At 39.7% G+C, this 21,160-nt stretch overlaps 1 protein-coding gene across 1 annotated transcript in view; it reads left to right on the forward strand.

The window, feature by feature from the left end:
- Positions 1-2,657: 2,657 nt before the first annotated feature.
- TENM1 (teneurin transmembrane protein 1) overlaps positions 2,658-21,160 on the forward strand; it is an 854,561-nt gene continuing 836,058 nt past the window's right edge. Inside the window, exons 1-2 of the mRNA XM_053917142.1 lie at positions 2,658-3,149; positions 18,668-18,734. The gene's annotated coding sequence lies outside the window, so the exon portion shown is untranslated. The remainder of the gene's footprint in view (positions 3,150-18,667; positions 18,735-21,160) is intronic.

Consider the following 21,160-nt stretch of genomic DNA (forward strand, 5'->3'; position numbering starts at 1 on the left):
TTGAATTGCCAGGAGAGAAACAAGCTGTTTTCTTTCATGAAATCCCTAGGCATCAACTGTCCCTTCCTCGTGTCTTCAAAAAGAGTAACAAAGAGACAGCAAGTGTGAGAGTGAGATGATCATGGTTTTAAACCCTATATTACATTTCCACGGCTGCTGTGGCTTGTCCATGTCCCATTCTGCCTGAATTCCCTTTTCATTAATGAGGAGCTGTTTCTTTAATCATTGGTTACAGAATTCCTTAGACTTCACAGTGTTTTTGAATCACTGGAAAGGTGACTGGCCAAATGTTTCTTTTTCCTCCTTCTAGAACTCTTAGGTGGGAATTGAGGAGGTATCCTGAAAGTCTTTTCCATCCACAGTTCAGGGTGCGGGTAGTTCTTAAAGAGGACTCTTTTATTTAGGATTAAAAGCTATACACACATTTTGTTTTGGGTAAGGGTAGGTGGGCTTTAGTAAGGTTCATTTACATATGGTGCAAGACACAGGTTTTACAACCATCGCCTTCCTTATTGCTTCTTCAACAGCCCAGCAGAGAGATGGTTCTGAAAGCAGTTGTTATGCCCCTAGAGTCGGGTTGTCATCTTTTGTTTCTTTGTTGCGATGGGGTGGGGATGGGTGGTGGGGTGATGGTATGCTGCTGGGATCCAAACGATTCCTGCCCGAAGCTGAAGGCAGTGTTGGAAAGGGGACGATGGAAATAAACGTGCTTGATTCTCCGATTCTTTCCCCCGAGAGTGCTCAGCTCTGTATATTTCCAACCCTCGGTGGTGTGCTGGGCTTACAGTGCTCCCTCTTTGCAAATACCTGTACCAAAAGCCAGGAAGACGGGAACAGAAGGTTACGAGATCTCCCCCTGGCGTCACCCTATTCTACCTTTTTCGGAAAGCAAATCCGGTCCCCCAGCTCAGGAGCGCAAGAGACCATCCAGCCTGGAAGCCGTCCTCTCGCAGCTGCCACCATCCAGTGTGGAGAACAGCTTGAAGCTTTAGTGCGCGCCCACCGCACCGCGAGGAACTCTTCCCGATAATAGGGCCAGCCAAGGATCTAAATGTGCCTTATTGTAAGCCCCGGAGGGCTTTCAGCTCAACCATAGTCTCTCGCTTCCCTGTCCCTGCGCTAGCGGAGAAAAATTATAAACGTACGTGCACACACATAGATAAGCACACGCACCCTGCTTTCTTCACTCAAGAAAACCAACAGTATACGTCTTTGCCCCAAAGAAGGTTCGAGTCTTCGCGCTTTCTTTTCTTTACCTAGAGGTTAGTAGTCACTCTTTGCTGTTCTGCGCGCCCCCTACCTGTGTTTGGCCCCGGTGGCGTTGCAGGGAGGGGGTCTGGGAGTACTCGACACTCCGGTTTTCTCCAGTTGGTGCAGCTCCCCTGGCTCTGCACTTGGTATCTCCCACGGTCAGGCTCTCGCTGGGAAGCCGGGAAGGAGAAGGCGACTGTGGTCGTTGCCGCCGCCCTCCCTGGAACCGGAGTCAAACTCTAATCCGGCGCCAAAGCCTCACGCTTCAGACGCACATCTGGCCCAAACGTGCAGATGTGGGCGACTGGAGAGTTCCTCCACGCCAGGCTCCCCAAGTCCTGAGCATGCCCAATATGACTCCTAAGGCTCCCGAAGCGAGTTTATGGGCATGCAGATTCCGCTTTTCCGCTTTTTCGAGGAAGCTGAAGGGGTGGAAAGGGAGGGATCCAAGGCTTTGGGCAGCGTGCCGGGTTCGCTGGGGTACGTGCCCCGGTGCCCGGCTGGGTGAGGGGCGGAGCCGGTTGGGGAGCCCAGGGAACTGGGCGACCAGGCGGGGCTGGAGCTGGAGCATTGGACCCCCCTCCAGACGGACATTGTAAGTGCTGACTTGACGCGCAGCCAGGAGGCTGCATGTGGCCGGCCTTGGCGCGCTGGGGTCGCACTGTCAGCGGGAGGCAGTCGGCAGTGCTCTCACGCAGACTTACACGAGAGCTCGCGGGTCACTTAAGCTCCGCAGTCACGGGCTTGGCGTTTCTGGAAGGCGGGGAGAGGCGAAAGGAGGAACCCCAACAATTCCTCTCTCCCTCGCTTTTTTTTTTTTTTTTTTTTGCCAAAGTTATACTGGCAAGAGACTTGGCATTCTTTCTAAGTCAGTGTTGAGGTTTTACACATCGAGCAGTGATCGCACTCCATTGTGTGTGGTATGTGTGCACGCGCGTTTGCGTTTGTCATGACTATGGAACCCTGTCCCAGGTTGATCTTGGGGATGACAAATACTCTTCCGAACTCCCCATCCCATCTAACCCTTGGGAAAAAATAATAAAAGCTGCACGAGAGTCCCCTGGCCAGGTACTCATTGTACTAAACCTAAATTTTGTTTATCCATATTCCTTCCTCTGCTCCCACCCTCAGCTTTCTCCTACCCTATCTCCACCTTCTAACACCCCATCTTTCTTCGACTTCCCTTCCTCTGCCCGATACCTGCTCCCTCAGCCCTCCTGCTCCCTCAGCCCTCCTCCTCCCTCCCCCTATCTCAGCTGCGGCTAAAACCTGGAGTCTTGGGGAAAAGGGGGGAAAAAAACCCTCGGCTGTGGAGCTGTCAAACCGGGCATGCTCAGTAGACAGGGCAGGTTTTTGGTCTCGAGTAGCGGAGAAACATTTTTTGCACCGCCGCGACCAGCCTTAGAGCGCGGCGGCGGCGGCCACGGCAACATTAACGCAGCTGTGCAGACGCCCCGCACCCCGGAGCGCTGCAGGCTCCGGCTTTGCTTGGAGTTCACCTCCGAGTGCCCCGGGGGCTGAGCTCACCCCTTTTGCTCGCACAGACACGCAGACTCTTTCACGAACACACACGCGTATACACACTCTCGCACACACGTAGGACCCGGGGCGCAAGCACCCTCTTGGCAGCCGGCGTCCGCTGGCGCGGTGGTAGCCAGGTTCGGTCCCTGCCCTCGGCGGCTGCTGGCTGAGAGTACCGCTGCCCCAGGCCGGAGGAGAGCGATGCAGGGGCCGGAGCGGCAGTTCGAACAGTAATGTGGATTTACAGTCGTTTCCTGCAGGAACCGGCTGAGACGCCTGAAGTCTGGGGTGCCGGCAACGTCTGGAGGGGCTGAGCACCTGGCAAGGGGGCGGGGGACCGCACCTGGGGACCGCATCAAAACTTGTGCCCGGACCAGGTAAGTGCATTTCTCCCTCTGGCTCTCCCCCCGCCCCCCACCTCCCAACCCAAGGACTCCAGGCGAACTTCGCCCCGAGGCTGCTGGCGCTGGAAGGCGGCTCCCGGCCGTGAGCGTCGAGCTGTGTCGGCTCTGGGAGTCCTGCCCGAGGTGGCAGAACCTCTGCTCCTTCTTTCGGGCTCTGCCGGGCTCGGAGCTCGAGACCACCCGGGGGAGAAAGGAGGTCGGCCTGGTTCGAGGTTCAAGCGGGGCCGTGGGGGGCGCTGCCCTTCGAGGGCTCCCTGGGCTTCTCAGGTGACAGTTTTGCCAACCAACTCCTCGGGTTCTGAAAGGGGGGTCCTCGCCTGGACTCTCACGCAGAGTCCCGGCAGTCTAACAAGTGGACACGGACGAAGGGTGGAGGGGCCTGGGTCCCAGGAGAGACTATCGGGGCGCCTCTCCTTGGGTATCCCTCCCACCTGGAATGTCCGCCCGAGGCTCGGCCACTAGGATTAAGCTCCTGCCATCTCTCAGAAGATGCCTAGGGGCTAGGACACACTTTAGTACCTGTTTGCTTCTGAATATCTCTTCGAATCTCACTCGGGGAGCGCAGGTTCTGGGAGGAACTTCAGGACCTCCTAACCTATGCTGTCTGGGGCCCCACCCGATGCGTCTTCTCTACACCCCAATCTTTGTCAAAAGGGGCAGTCGTTACGCAGGAGTGGGTGCCCTGGGAACCGTCGGTTTTGGCTCTAACTACGCGCTCAGCTACCGGGGTTGGTGCGTTTTCACATTTCATCCTGAGAATTGGTCCCGGGAATCTAGCAGCAGCCAGCCCATCTGCCCAGCGCCTAGTACCTTCTCGGCTGCCTCGGGAAATGTAACCTCACTTTCGTCCACGCCACAACCGGCAGACTGCCAATTCAGTTTTAGGATGCTTTTTCCTAGAGGTGGAGAAGGGGAGACTGTTGGCGCTACTCGGTGAGTGGATATGTTTGCAGTCAGGAGTGTATTTAAACATTTCAGCGAACACAGTGCAGCCGGTTGTTTACAGTTACGGAGACAGACGATCTCACTCCACTAGTAGATGCCGTCTCGACATTCATTTCGCCACGGAGAGAGTAGGGGCGGGGACGGGGGCTGGTTTGCAGTTCGAGCTTGCCCTCGGCAGCTTCGAGTTTAGCCGATCTGCATCACTGCTACTGACTATATGCTAATATGTGGAGAAAAACTCTACATGTCCAATATGAAGCAAATGGTCAGGAGAAACCCTGAACTTTCTCATCCGCCCCCCTCCAGAGGTGTTTTTGAGGTGATCCGAGGAAATATAAAAAGAAGTTTCTGGTGCCATAGATGGGAAATTAGTAGCCATTTGGTTTTAGAAACCAAAAAGAAACGAAACACCCCAGTGGACTCTGATAGGTACTGTTATATTAGCATTTAATTGATCTCGTTTGCGATAAGTAAGGGTCGTAGCTTCCTTGAATTTTAGATGGTTGTTCTATGATTAAAATTAACAAACCGGGTACACTGTACTGTGAGAATCAATCGATACTCTTAACCTGTTTGGGGAAGGCATTGCAAATGTCTGCTCTATTATCTTTCGGCTGAATAATCCTAGTCCATCTTCTTAGTCCGCAGACTTTCGATTTGGAGCATAGGTTACTCCAATGCTGCCAAGAAAGAGTCTTAAGAAGGAAACAGTTATTATTTTTATTGTTATGAAAAGGAGATCCACAGCTTTACATTCTACTCCATGATTACCCAGCATTGGCTTGTTTGCTCACCCCCACCCCTTGCTCTTCATATCTGCAATGTGGGGGGAAAATGAATTTTCATGAGGCATAGTATGACCCTTAAAGTAACTAACTGGAAAAGCAGAATCCCGGTTTTGCCAATTTTTGTCTGAGTTCATAAGACTTTGTTTTGGTGATGTGTTAAATAATTTACTATCGCAAAGTTTTTTTTTTTTTTTTTTTTTTAAGGGTAGTTAAGAGCTTTCAAGTATGCCAAAGTCATGTTGGAACCTTTTAGTGATAACAAAAGTCACAATGTACATTTGAAAATGGGTTCATGTAATTTGTAAAATGAATCTATGCTCTTAAGTGTTATTTAAAAGTTTTCAGATCGTCCCCCAAATATTTTTGAAAAGCAGCTGTTCTGAAAAACAACTCTAGGAAGAAATGTTAGCATTTGCACAATAAAACTAAGAGTCTTGTCCTTAGAACAAGGCCAGGCACATAGTAGAAAACGAACATATTTGAATACATGAATTATTTGCCATTAGTTCTAGATTCCAGTTATGATTAAAAAACGGTCATGTCATTTGACGAACTATACAATAGGGCTGAAGGGAAGAATGCTTTGTAGAATCATTGTGCTGTAATGGTGATTAAGTGACATTCCAAATATTCAAACATGTAAGTGTGTTAAAAAGTAAAATCAGATTATATGTAACTACCATCTCATTCTAAGGCCTAATTGGAAGTCTGAATACCCTAAAGGCCTCAGAGTTTCAGTTTAGCTATCAGATGTGTAAATAACACTGACATGATCATAGTTTCCCTTATAGTCATTGTACCTTTCTGGTGCCTTTAATACAAAGATTTGGGCTGAAGCAGAACATTTAAACATTCAAGTTTATTCTGTACAGTATTATTTTAAATTGTCAAACTGCAAAATATTCTTTTGACATGTTGCTTCTGAGAACAGAAGGCTTAGTATGGAACTTCAAAACTTGGAAGGGGTAAGAAGGATCAATATTAATACAACAAATTTTCTATTCCGTTCCACGTTAGAGATAGCAATTAGAATTCATGTAGTCTTTGCTTGAAGCTTCCTGAAAGTCCATCATTTTCAGTTTTAAGTATATTTATCAAGTGCTTGGTATAAATTATGGTTAATAAATTTCCTGAGGTTTCCCAAAGAAGCGATTTATTTATTTGTGTATTTACCTACCTACTGACCTGAGGTCAAAAGAAGACCAATACTTTGAATACTTGACTCAGTGATTAATTTTTTAATGAAAACAAATTTTCTTCGTACTCACATATTTGTTCTCTCTCATACACACAGACAAATGCACACACTTAAAAGCAATCTCATGAGAATGCCATGGATCAGATAGACACGATGTATAATAATTTCATTGAAATTACATATTTCTTTAAATTCCTTTCAGTGTGCCTTCAAAAGTAGTAATCTGTGCATACTTAACAAAAAAGAAATTTCTTATCATTTACCATTTGGAAAAAAGGTTTGAACTGGATTACTAGCACAACTACAGGTAGATTAAATGATGAAGGGTATCGTAAGGGATAGTTTCTAGCAATCCTAATCAATAGCACATGTATATATATAGCTGGACGTGTAGCTGCTGATTACAATAAAAGTGTAAGGAATCAAATTTCAGAACTGTTCCCATATACAATAACTGCTTAAAATCATCTGCAGATTCTGAATGTTAAATCAGAATCTCTATTAAGTGGAGATTAAATCACTCTTCTAAATGGAGATTACTATTATTTTTTCCTTCCCGTTAACAGGTACAACATCCTGAAATCTGGATTAATATATAATTTCTACTCCTTTCTGTTTTCCATGGACTATTTTAGACCTGAGAAAGTAAATATCAAATAGTATCAGGTAGAACTGTGCTTAGTTTGAGCAGGTGAATGCTATAACATGTTTTATGCAGCTTTTGATTATTCCTAACACCCGTGATGGTCCAATCGTAGGTGTCTCTTCAGTATGCAGTACTCTGTTCTGACAATTTATATAATGTATAGAGTTTTTGTAGTTTGCTAGACGTACTATGGTATCATTTAACCAGACCAACAAAATTGCTTACATTGGAACCCATGAAAAATAGAGCTGAGGAAATTGGACCATGATGGCACAAACTGAAAATTATTATATAATAATATTTATATCAATTGCCCTGCTAACATTTCTATAATCAAAGCAAACTGGTTTTAATTAGAGATAGTAAATATTTTTACAGTAAATGTTAAAGCCTGTTAAATTCTTATGTAACATCAGGACTCATTTCTAGACCTGGAAGTATAATCTTGGATGATTTACAACTTAAAAAAAAATTCTGAATTTTACTTCCTGTCCAAGCCTCCACTTTAGGTAAACAATAGCATATGGTGAAACATGCATATATGCCAACTAACCACTACCTCTTGGATGATGTTTTCAATGTGATGTAATGATTCTGAAATATTGGGTTCTCCATCCCGCCCTCCTGTTAGTGTGTGAGTGGAGAAATTAATTGGGAAATGAACACAGGAAAATGTGTTAAATAATCTCTCTTCGTATTAGTAGCTCACTGTCTGTGAAGCTTATACTTAGGGGATTCAAATCTTTGTTTATAGTAGGTATGTGCCAAGATTAGTATGTTTTTTTCTGGGTACTTATGACAAGTCTTTATGGCTGTATCCAGGTGACACCCCAATATGTGAGTGAAAAGTTCCGTCAACCACCCAGCTGTTCGGGTTGATGCAAACAAACAATGGCTGAGAGAATTTTTTACTTAACTTCTGTACGATTTGGAGTCATTTAATATGCTGACAAGTTTGCATATCTCTGTCAAAAATAAAGAATAAAATGCAACACTTTAAAACACGGAGTACCTTAGACACTCTTGGGTTGCTGTAAAATGAACTAATGAACTAAATGCCATCCTGAATCTACAGCCTTGTATGATATGTACAAAGGATGTTGCTTGCAACCCTCAACAAGTACAAAAACAAAAACACATTGGCCTTTTCAACAAGCCAGGAAATTAAAAACTTTAACTTCAATTCTGCCTCTTCCCTCCACCCCCGGTACTGATTCATCAGTTTAAAGAAATCAACTTGAAGAGTTTGATATGTTGGCTTTTTACAATTTCCTGCACCTCATTTTCTACGATTCTTTTACTGCCATGGAAACTAGATGGGACAGACAGCTGGGAGTCACTAATTCAGGATGGGAACCTGCTTGTTAATTTAATTTCATGCCAGCCTGTTGGTCCCTGAAAGTAACTGTAAAAGGCTGGGGAATTGAATTTTCGAGCAACAAATGATTAAGCAGAACAAAAATCAGTGCCATCTTTGTCATTTTCCTGAGAATCTTACTGCAACCCTCTTTGTCCCTACTCAAGCAGTTCTTTGAAAATAATCGCAGAAACAGAGGTTTGATTTGTGCATTCCTATTAGTGTTTATATACGCTATAGAGCATTTTTGTTCTATGAGGATGTTCACAGCTGTAATAGTTTCATAATAGCTATTTCTTTGGAAAAATATGTTCTTTCAAATTATGATTTTGTAGGCTTTGAAGAAACCTAGTTAGTGATAACAATAAAGTATAAATGATGTTTAAATTTTCTGGTAGGATTGGTTATTTTTCCTTTTCAAATATAAAAACAATTTTATTAAACTATATATGTCCCACTTCTTTTTATTGCAGAGACCAAATGGATTTCAATACATTTCTTTGAAATCTGTAAGACACTCATTTTACCTGCCACCATAAAGCATACTGATGGTTTTAATTTTAATTGACTAAAGAGTTCAGTTGATAAATAGTTGACAATGAGGAAATTGCCTTTTAATGTTTCTCATATTCTGTTCTAACATTTTTGTGGTTGATTAAAACTTACAAAATGGAAATTTGGAATCACAAACTCTAATATGAGCTCAATTGCAGTCCATGTTAAACCCTTTGCAATATTATCAACTTGGCTCTGAGAAGCTAATATTTTTTTTCTGTAAATTTATAGCTGTGAACAAATTTCTAGATTATGGCTAAGAAAGAGTGATCCCCAAAAGGGATTTTAGTAATGAAAAGAGAATGGAGATCTAAATCTATATCTATACTGTATCTCGCCAGGTATTTTTCTGTTTGAAAGTGACTAGAATTTCAAAATATAAATACCCCAGACAGAATTATTAAAGATAGAATGAAGTAGTGATTTAGAAGTTTAGGAAGTATTCTATTTTCGTTTCTACATTTTAGGGAATATTGATGATATCAGTATCCAGTTTTGGGGTGTTGGATTACATAGGTTTTGTTAACTATTTAGTTTGTTTTCACTTCTTGAGCTGTATCTGTGTGATATCAGAATATCTGAGTAAAATATGAAAAATTCAGTCAGTCGTCATTGTTGAACATGTAGATTTCCTAGAATCTATCTGTGCCTTATCCTCTGTGTCCCATCGACTTCCTCAAACCTTTCGGCAGATGGCTCGCATTTGGATGCACAATGAAATAAAAATCAGTCAATCCGATCATCTGGATGGCTCCAAATACCTGATCAGTGAATTTTGACTGTTCATCCAAATGATGTTCTGGATTTATAGCCTCAGTTTCCTTTTTGAAATTACTATGTATTTACTTTTCAATTGTTTTCCTAATTAGCCGAGAAGTACTGTAGTTATTCAGAATGCTGATGCAGGTATGTGTGTGTGTTTGTGTGTAACTTTCAGGAGAATTCCTATATGGTTCTATCAAAGGGAATCATTTTCATTTTCATGTTTAGAAACACAATTTAGTGTTTTTAGCTGCCTGTATAAATGATGAAGGGTTTAAAAGCAGCCAAAAAAAAGAAGTACATTGCTATCAGTTTGCATACTTCAGGGAAAATTTGATCTTAGTTAAGGTCAAGGAGAAAATTTCCCAGTTGTATGGTTTTGCATAATTGGTGAATTTTAAGTGTTTATATTACTTCTGATGCCTCTATCTGCTTTAGACACCTGTCAAAGAGAAGGTGCCAGATTAGACGGACAATTGGTTTATTAGATATTGCAATCCCTGTGTCCCAGCTGTATGTAGACATTTGAAGAAAACTCTTCAGTTGTTAAGAGAAATTAGAAAAAGATATGCAGATGGCCTATCTCAATCCAGGTTTTTTCAAGTACATTTAAAATTAAATGTCCTAAGAGATGATTAATTCAGGAAAGTTATTGATAATGAACTCATCTTATGCTACACATCCTTTGCACCCATGATGATGCGTTATTAAAGGTGTCTCAATCTTGCTAATTACCACCTGTGTTTAAATATAGAGGTGTATAAATATACCACAACCACACAGTGACTTGAAGCCTTCTAGACCTGAAATATTCCTAGCTAACTCAGTTCCCATCAACAAAATGTTTCCGATCAACATTTTAAATTTGTTCTCTGCACATTACCCCCCTTTTAGTGTTAATGATTTTCATTTTTTAAAGCTGCTCTCTTCAATTGCAAGCATTTGAGTGATATTGATGTGTGATCTCCTGCTCTATTAACTAGCCCAAGAATATGTTTGTGTTCATGTGTGTGGGGATGGAATTTTTTTCCTAAAGGAATATTTATTGAAAAGTATATGTACATTTTAGACATAGATTCACAAGCATAATTTACAGATATATACAAGTACATCACCTATTTGCTTGCTCTATGCCCAAAAAGAATATGGTTTTGTGATTGTGACTCGTTATATGATTAATGCTTCAAGCAATTTAAGGAAGCATTGACAGAATTGCTATGCAAGTCAAATAAGCTCCTTTTGGAAAGATAGTATTAATTTCACTAATGAGATCTAGTGACCACGGAGGGAAAAGGCTGTGCAGTTGACTGACTAATTGATACCTATTGCTTAGCCTTGAGAAGACTCTTGTACCTTGAAGTACCAATAAAATCACTCTCATGTCTTCCTTCCTCACTCCCCTCTTTCCCTCTTTCCTTCCAGTCCTTCCACCTTTCTTTTGTTCCTTTCTCTTTCTTTCAACTATTTCCAAGAGTTGAGGTAGTATATATAGGTTTATGAGAAAGAAAGCTCTGGGCCAATTTACTGAAGTATTAAGATTGATTAATCTTTTTGTTCTCTTTCTAAATCTGACCAAGTCTTTATGTATATCCTAGATCATTATAAGTATAATAAGAAATATTATTCTTTATGTTGTTTTTGGCTCATACATTCTTTCAGTTATATTGGGTAGGAGCTAAAATAACACCTATTTCCTGGGTTGGTACTGTTTATTACAGATCTACTCTGTGCACATATCCATACATTGTTAGTACGTTTGTGATTTATCTCTCATGTTTAGTCTAATAAAATGTCAACACTTATGTGTAATACCATTTATGTTTGGTTGTGAATCCATGAAGTGTTAACACAAGGGTGCTAACATTTTTTTCATTGTTTTGTTCTTTTCCCCTGTTTGAGATATTGCCTTGATGAAACATTGGACAACTTGTGAAAGTAAGGTAATTTTAATGTAAACAATTAGAATTCAGTGCAAGGGCAGTATCTTAAGGGTAATTTAACACGGAACACAGCAAATTTTAACAATAGATTTCTATAAAACATGGAATAAAACATGTTTCAGACACTGCGTAAAACAGCAATAGATGTAGCGAGATAACAATGTCCCACACCTCTAGCAAAATCTTTCAGGCTGCTTTGCTGTTGAAAAGGCAGAAGAAGAATCAACATTTACACAGAGCTCTGGAGCAGTCTTCGAGTCTCAAGTGTTTTCCACAAAGACTACAGGTCTCATGGACTGGACTCTTTCCCCCCCCAAAGACTTTAGTATTGCATGGTTTTTGGTTATGCGTCATAAATCAATCTTCATGAAGAAAAATATCCATCTGTTCGTTCACTTCATTCATTCATTCATTCATTTATTTGCCAAAACTTTTTAAATGCTTCTGCTTACCCAGCCATACGAAGATATTAAAAAAATTTAGTGGAGGAGGCAAACATGTAAACTTATTCTTATCATGTAATGGATGCTCTAGAAGAGGAATAATTAGAATACTCTGGCAAAGGTACGTATGATTTTATAAAGGATATGTCACTTGAATTGGCTTTTAAAGAACAGCCAGGAATTTTTTTTCATTAGAGACTATGGAGAACTGCATTCCACGTGGCAGAAGGATTCTGAAAGGGCACATGGGTTAAATTAGCAATGGAAAATACCCACCCAGGATAATCAAGTGTCATTTTATTTCTTATCCGAGTCTGGCGAACAGAGCTCAGGAATAATGTCTTATTTTATTTACTTCTGAGTGCATGACATACAGAAGGTGCTTAGAACATATTTGTTAAATGACTGAATCTGTTTGGTTTTGCCTGCATGGAGAGTTATACGGAGGGAAGGGTGGTTTTTCTAATGTTTATCCAAAATCATGCAATGTACTACTTTGTAACAGTCTGCTGAAATAGATGAGGTGCTATAAAGTGGGGAGGGGAGGGCGGGTCACTGACTTTGGGTTTTAGAAAGATGACATCTGTATGAAGAGTGGATTGAAGTGGATTGAGTGTAGTAGCAGTGAGACATTGAGAGACTGTGTTGCAGTTGTAAGCAGTCTTGACGGTATGAACCAAGGCAGTGACGGTAAAGATGGAAAAGAGGAGAAACACTTGAGATCCAATCATAAGTTAATATCAATGGGGCCGGGAGATCGATTACATTTAGAGAGTGAGGGAGAGGGAGGACTGATTGAGGCTTTTGGTTTGGGAAATTAAGTAATTCCATTAAGCAATATAAGAACACAGAAGAAAAATATCTGTTTGGGTGTGGATAATGAGGTCAGGTTTGGATTTATTTAATGTGAGATACCATCAAGACACCCAGATGGAGAAGATTTGTGATGGATAGAAATTGCACATCTGCAGATCAGGTCCAGAGGTAGAGATTTGTGTGACATTAGTCAGTGTAGGTAGTTGAAATCATAACAATAGGAAGATGAGTTCACCTAGGGAGTATATACAGAGTAAGAGAAGCAAAGTTGAAATCTTGAGAAACGCTGAACTTGAGGCTGGTGAAATAAGACTGAGCCTTCAAAAGAGAGCAAGTCAGAATAACATTGCAGAGGTAGAAGGAAAACCAGAAAATAATGAAATAGAAGCTAAGGAGGAAAAAATTGTATAAATGCCTCATAAGAGGAAATAAAAATGGCCAGTAAATGTGGAAAACCCCTCAATTTTCTTTTTTTTTGAATACTTTATTTATTCATTTAGAGAGAGGGGAAGGGAAGGAGAAAGAGGGAGAGAAACATCAACTTGTTGTTGCCTCTCATGCACCCCCTGCTGGGGACCTGGCTTGCAACCCAAGCATGTGCCCTGACTGGGAATCGAACTAGTGACCTGTTGGTTCCCAGGCCCCACGCTCAATCCACTGAGCTACAACAGCCGCGGTGAAAAAAACCTCAATTTTCAATGATGAAAACAAATGCAAAAGAGAGCCAATAAATACAAGGATTTTTTTGTTTTGTAAGATCACACTCAGTATAATTGCTCAAGCCTCAAACCTTAGAGACTTTCTTGATTTCTTTTTTGCATCCAATCAATTAACAAATGCCAACTCTACCTTCAAACCATATTCTCTATCTGAATCATTTTCTCCTCCCTCATCTTTAATACCTCACACCAAATCACCATCATCTCCCACCTAGACTACTGAAATAGCCTCCTATCGCTGCCTGTATATACCTTCTTGCCCCCATATAGTTTTCTATACAGCAACCAGGGTGATCCTTTTAAAATATAAACAAGATTTTGTGATTTTCCCACTCTGCCCTCCAATGGCTGGCTTCTTATCACACTTAAAACAAAATTTAAAAAGTAATTTAGAACTGGCTGGTGTGGCTCAGTGGATTGAGTGCCACCCTGTGAACCAAAGGGTTTCCAGTTCGATTCCCAGTCGTGACAGATGCCTGGGTTGCAGGCCAGGTCCCCAGTTGGGAACGTGTGAGAGGCAACCGATCGATGTATCTCTCACACATTGATATTTCTCCCTCTTTCTCCCTCCCTTCACTTTTCTCTAAAAATAAATAAATAAAATCTTTTTTTTAAAGATGCAGTTCAGGTCCGCAGTAGGGGGCGCTCGAGAGGCGACTATACATTGATATTTCTCTCTTCTTCCCTTCCCCTCTCTAAAAAATAACTAAAATAAATAAAATCTTAAAATTCAGAAAGAAATGTCTACTATGAGTTACACGACCCTACATGATTTGCTCCCTGACTATTTATTGGGCCTCATGTCTTATCGTTCTCCCCACAAAACCTTCCTTATAACATTCTAGCCACACTGCTTTCCATTTTGTTTTTTAAACATGTTATGCATTGTTTTCTGTCAGGGCCTTTGCACTTGCTATTTCCTGTGCCTGAAATGAATTTTCTCCAAGATTTCTATAGGCTTACTGTCTCACTTCATTCAGATCTTTCATCAAATGTCCCCTCATCAGAGAGGCTTTCCCTGACATCCTGTGTAAGGAGTCCTATCATCATTCTACTTTTATGTGCCTTTATCCACTTTTTTAAAAAAAATTATTTATTTATTTTTATTCGGTTACAATTGTCTGTATTTTCTCCCCATCCCTCCACCCCACCCTAGCCAGTCCCACCTCACCTCTACCCTCCCCCTTGCTTTTGTCCTTGTGTCCTTTATAGTAGTTCCTATAGACCCCTCCCCACCATCCCCCCCCACTCCCCTGTGGCTATTGTTATAATGTTCTTAATTTCAGTGTCTCTGGTTATATTTTGTTTGCTTTTTTCTTTTGTTGATTATGTTCCTTTATCGACTTTTATTTTTACTCATATTATTCATCACTACCTGGTATCAAATTTATCAAATCTACTAGCATATTAACTCCATGGGAGCATGGTCTTTGTGTGTGTTTTGTTTATTACTGCAGCCATATGCATCACCAAGCGCAGTGCCTGGCATGGACATAGTAGGTGTTTAACAAGTTGAATAAATGAATAGTAAGGACATGATGAAGTGTCAGTTGGTATAGATTTTGCAGTTTGCAGCAAAAACCTTAAAAATGCCCCTTCCATTTGACCCAGTAATTCTGCTTCTGGGATTTTGTCCTAAAGAAATAATGTGAAGTGCAGAAATAGCTTTATTTGCAAAGATTTTCATCAAGCATTATTTGTAATGGAGGAAAAAATGAAAGAACCTGAATGTTCAATCAGGGAATTGTTAAGTGATTTATGGTACATCTAGACAGTGTAATATTTTATGGCCATTAAAGATGATGTTTACAAATATTCTGATAAGAGGAAAATGTTTATGTTATACTATCAAGTGATGAGGCAGTATACAAAATCATATATTCCCAATATGTGAGAAAGAAGAAAAGACAGGAAAAAGGTGCGTAAAAGTGCTAAAATAATTATCTCAGAGGTGGAGTGGGCAATAGGAGATTTTTTTCCCTTTATACCTTCTGTGTTTTCCAGATTTTCAATAATAAGCCTGTATAACTTTATTATGGAAAAAATACATTTGCAAAGCAAACAAGGAGGAAACAAAAAAAAACCCCACCAAAATAAATATTACCACCTTAGAAGTGTGGATTATGTAATAAATAACAAGGAGGATAAACCAATTGTCCTTGAATGATGGTGCTGGAAGGAAAGGAATTTACCAGTTGTACTGGGGCCAACTGGTTTTCTGGCTAAAGAAGTCTACAGACAGGGGAAATAATTGAGATCCACTGACTCAATCTAGTCTTCACCCACTGGAGAACCTAGGAAGGCTGAGTTTATCCTGGCAGGATTTAACCAGGATGTTCCAGGGAGATTAGGTAAGTTAAGGCTTCTTCATATGGAAAGCACCAGCAATTTGCTTCATGTAAAACAGAAGTGATTACTCACTATATTCCTTCATGTCATGTAGTAAAAACAATGAAGTGAAGTTGGACTATAGATTACTTGGCTATTCAGCCACAGTAACCTCTAATGGAAAAGAAGAAAAATAGCATTGACAAGTTTTGGCAGGTCTCATCATTAGAAATGCCCATATTGCCAGACAAAAAAGAAGCTGCAGCCAATAACGTGAACCTCGAAGTTCTTTAGGCCCTAAGGAAGAAAGTGACAATACGGAGTGTTGTAGCATTTATTGTCTGCGAGCACTGATCATTGTAATGGGGAAACTGTCTCTGTTATTAACGCAATTATTTTCTACAAGGTCTTTGAGGAAATGTCCCATTAGAAAAATAGCATCAGAGGTTTGAAAGCATGTGTAGCAAAATGTAAAGATATACTCATTAGTAAAACAAAGTGTTACCTATATGTAGCCCAAAGTCCCTTGAAAATAAAAAATAGTGTTAATATAGGTGTTATAATTAGTATATAATTGAGTAATTATTGAAACACATTTAAAAGCATCCCATTTTGTAAGCAAATAGAAATTATACTTTTTAAAATCCACCTGAGAAAGATATTTATCCATATACACGTATATGCATATTCACACATATGTACGTATTTTTGGACTGGACTTTTAAACCTTTCTTCTGCTCACCTCCAATTTACACATTTCATCTCCATAGCCAAGCTCAGATGCTAATTTCATTTGAGGAAGCTGAGAACTGAAGGATGTAGAATATTCTCTACGTAGGACCAAACGAGAGGCAGTAACACTACTGAAAGTCTGGGTTAGATGATCTCTTAGTGGGCTGTTCAGATTTGGAATTCGGACTCTGCTTGTAGGCTCTAGCCTTATCTCCAAAACCAATAGTCATTTCCGTGAGATGCATTTCAAACATTCGTGGCTTCTGCTGCTATTGCCTCTAGTATGCATTATTTGGCTGCATTTGATGACGGTTCTGTCAGACATTCTAACTTTTGTTTTTCTTAAAGGGCAGCTAGCCCACATGCAGTATTAAGACAGCCAACAGTTTCTCTTTTGAAAGTGAACCCTTGAGTCCAATAGAGGTAAAAGGTGAGGGAAGTGGTACATGTTTGGAACTGGTAAGTAATGGCAAGTAACCTGGGGGATCATATATAGATCAATGTGTGATGAACTGGCTTTCTCTAATCATAAGTGGGAGATACACTCCTAATGGCTATATCATTTTAAAGTCTTCTTTCCCATTCTTATGTGTATCTCACCGAGGCAAAATGCTGCATGTAGGGCAGTTTATTTTCTTAAAACATTTTTGCTAACCTCCTTGCAGAATAATCTTGATGGGTATGAAGCCAGTTTCTACAGAATTACTCTGGTCTGTGTGGCGGGAGAGCCAGAAATACTTTTTGTAGTCTAGACCCAAGTACTTTCTGAAATGTTTTCCCTTGAAAGATTCTAACTTAGCACTATTATGGGACCACATAAACGTTTGAGCAGAACTATGGCTTTTGTGAGAAACATTAACAGTGATGAAAATGTACATCGGCAATTAGATTGCAACTAATCAAGAGCACCACTTCAGTCTATTATGAATGATTTATATATAGTGTATTGGATATGGAGATCATTAATAATAATATAATACTCTATCATCATTACGAGGTCACCTTGGTGATCTTTATCAAAGGTGACAATGATGTTATTGACCTACATTTTTTAAAAAATTGTATTTAGATATTACCTTGTCTCTTACAGTGGTGAAATTTTAAATTATTGCCTTTACTACTGAGATTTTGCCTCAAATATAAAAAAATAGGTTTTGGGATTACTTGATTGATAAATTGGGGCCATAAGGTTAATTAAGTGCCAATCATAAAATATTGGAATGTTAAAGTTTTCTTTTTCTTTTTGCTTTTGCTTTACTTTACCATACTGCCTTTTCTAGAATGGGTTTTTGAAGAATTTAAAACATACAGCTTTTTAAATATAAGGGTAATACCTGCTCATTGTAGAAAAATTAGAAAATCCAAATAATATATTTTACATACATATTTACCTTTTTCTAAGCAAGATTTACACTGTGATTACTTTTTCATTTATCAGTATATTAATATTTTATGTCAAAATATATATCTGATCCATATACACATACCACCCACAGATATATATATATATATATATATATATATATATATACACACACATATTTAAAAAATACATGGCATTATACAAGCCAGAGAAGTGTATCTCTCAAGCTGAGTAATTGGTGGGGATCATTACAGGGCCCAGTTCCTGCCTTATTGCCCAGGACCAAGGGTGGCATACGAAGACATATAGTTAATTTTCTAACTGTTAAATAAAAGAAGTCACATGGGACATTAGAAACGTAACTGAACTAAAGTGAGGGGACATGGATTTTAGTCCTGGCTTTACCAGTAACCGCCCGTGTGTGTTTGTGTAAGCCACTGAGCCTCTCTAGGCCTCGGTCTCCCAATTTTGTAACAGGGTTGTTTTGAGGATTACATGATATATGTAAGGGACTATCTTAATGAAGGAATTACAATTACTATAAATTGTTTACATTGATGAAAACTTCCTGAAACTGCGGGCATTTCATTTCAAAATGAGTGAGATATTGAGCGAAAACTGAATAGTGTTAAACTGGGAGAGTCTTCGTGGGTAAGCGTTCCACAGGCTTCCAGGTATGCTCATCTGTAATGAAGGAATTCTCTATTAGCAACATAGTTAATATAATGGTTTGCAGTTTCAAGGAGGCCTTTTAAGAAACCGAAGTAAATGATAAAATGAAGTCAACCCCCACCCCTACTCCCAGCCCACATGTGTCTCTTCCTTTCTCTTATATAAGGACTGTTTTAGACTTGCTTGTACATATATTTGAAGGATAATTTTGCCTAATTTGTTTACAGGAATTACAAGGACGAACTTTATTCAGCTGTCTCCTTTTTGATTCCCGTAACCTCTGGCTCTATCAAGGTATGTGCATTCTACACTGAAATTTACTTCGGGAATTGAACACACAGCTATACCATGTGAAAAAAATGGAAAGTTCCAGTGACATATTTTGTTATATTTATTGAGTGCCACGTTAATGAAATTGCATTGTTTTAAACTTTAAAAAAACTTTCTGACCATTGTATATGTAAGCTTGTGTCCGTACTCCATAATTGTTATTGTTAGTCTTTGCAAAACCAAATGGGGAGGTTGTGCTACATATTTGAATAATTCTGTGACGTTTTCCACACACAGCTACTCCTTGACTAATAAGAATATCTGCCAGGTACAAGGGAACAGCAGTAGCCAATGAGGAATTCGGTAACACCAAAGTTAATAGTTCTCATTGACTGCAAAATAAACATGGCATTTCTCCTTATCACTTGCAAAAATATTTCCATTCAGATAATTTGATTGACAAAAAATCTTTGCCTCCTGAAATGAATGCTTAAATTTTTAAGAAAAGTTTGAAGATAAATTATGTGTATTGTCACGGTATTGCATTCATCCATTGATCCATATGCTGAATAAATATTTATTAAGCAGCTACTGAGTGCCTTTTCTTTTGCTCAAGGTACCAGTGTAGGTAGAATTAACCCGGAACAGTGAGAAAGTGATTGCTTCTATATTCAGCCCTCTGTTTTAGATGGAATATGTGAGAAACTGGCCAGATGAGGGGAGATCTCAGATTACAGTCGACTCTTGAACAAAACGGGGGGATAGGGCCATTGACTCTCCCCTGCACACAGTCAAAAATCCACATATAAATCTTGATACACCAATCTTACAATATATAGGACTTAAGTCAGAGCCCTGTGGTAGTGACCATGTTTTATTACTTATACCCTTTCTTTTTCCTTCAAGTTTACATTTCATTGAATATGAACTAAAACTAATTGAGGTTGATTGTGGAAAAATTGGCTCATTTTAACAATCTGGGTTACCTCTGGGACACTACTGGCCAAAGCTGTGTGACCCACAAGGCAAAAAGTAAGATAACTAGAATACTTTTTCCTGTTGTCTTGTTTCCATTATGGAATTTTTACAACTTGAATTTTGGATGGTGTTTTGTACTGTGTAATAAATTTATTAAGAGTATACGTAAGTAACTGATATTTTAGTAAACCATAAATTGACCTTAAAAAAGTCGGCATATATGTTTTGTTTCCCCCTAACTTAACTACAGCCTGCCTTCATCCGCACTTTCAACTGATCCGGAGGAAAAACTGTTTTCTCCCAACGTCTTGGACTCCATGCTTGGGAAACTGCTGTTCAGAATGCGAAAATAGTTTTCCCATCTGCGGTTGGTTGAATTTGTAGATGCAAAACCCAAACCGGATATAGGAAGGGCTGACTGGATTTATTTGAAAAAAAAATTGCGGGTAAGTGAACCCATGCGGTTCAAACCCTCATTGTTCAAGGATCACCTGTGATTGAAATTCTAAGTCACTTAAAGGGCTCCCCTCATTGGTCTGCATTCTTACGATTCCTTGGTAAATACGGAACAGGAGGCATTGCGTATCTGGCAGCGCTACACACGTCATTATTCAAACAAGAATTCTCATCCCAACTTACAAACAAGTCAAAAGGATGATCTGAAGTTTTGGTAAGTCTTTGGAATTCCTTGATAATTTCTCTAAGTATGTTAAAATAATGAAATTGCATTAAAAAATGAAATCCTTAAAATCTTGGAATTTGCATCACCCTTCAAAAAAATATAGTACAAGTACAAATACATTAAGGATTTTTTAAAAAATAATTGGGTTCCAGTTAATTGAGATTAACCAGTAATAGGAATTTAAATTGATTTGTCAGTTTTAACTTCGTGATTCTTCTAGGGTACTGTCTTTAAGGGAATACTACTGCCAAAAAGTTCAGATCACTATAGGGAAAAAAAATTAGGATCAGAAAATAAAATGACAGATTAAAAAAGAAACTTACCGAGGAAGTTGAGATTTTTGCATATTGTATCATTTGTGAAAATAATTTTCTTAATTTGGTAATTGTGAGTCTGATCGTTACGTAGTATTAACTTGAAAGGTATTTTTTTCAGACTAAGAAGGTAAAATGTGTGAAAAATGATTGTCTTACTAACATAATGTGAATGAATAGATCAGAGTGGAGGATAAATGCCTAAGAGGCCAAAAGAATGCACACTTATGAAAATACTGGGCTCTAAATATTTAAAAGGTTCAGAGAGCAGCTGTGTTTACTCCCTTGGAGAACACTGTGTAGTAGAAAAGCCCTTGACTGCCAATCAGTAAACCTGGGCTCTACTCCCAGTCTTACACTAAGGATGTGTTCCTCCTCAGGCAACTTCTCCACTCTGAGCCTTGGTTTACTTATTCTATTATAAAAGCTTTGGGATGGATAGCTCCAACTTTTTTCCTACTCAAACACTCTATAAT

The sequence above is a fragment of the Desmodus rotundus genome, chromosome X (assembly GCF_022682495.2).
Source record: "Desmodus rotundus isolate HL8 chromosome X, HLdesRot8A.1, whole genome shotgun sequence".
NCBI lineage: Eukaryota > Metazoa > Chordata > Mammalia > Chiroptera > Phyllostomidae > Desmodus > Desmodus rotundus.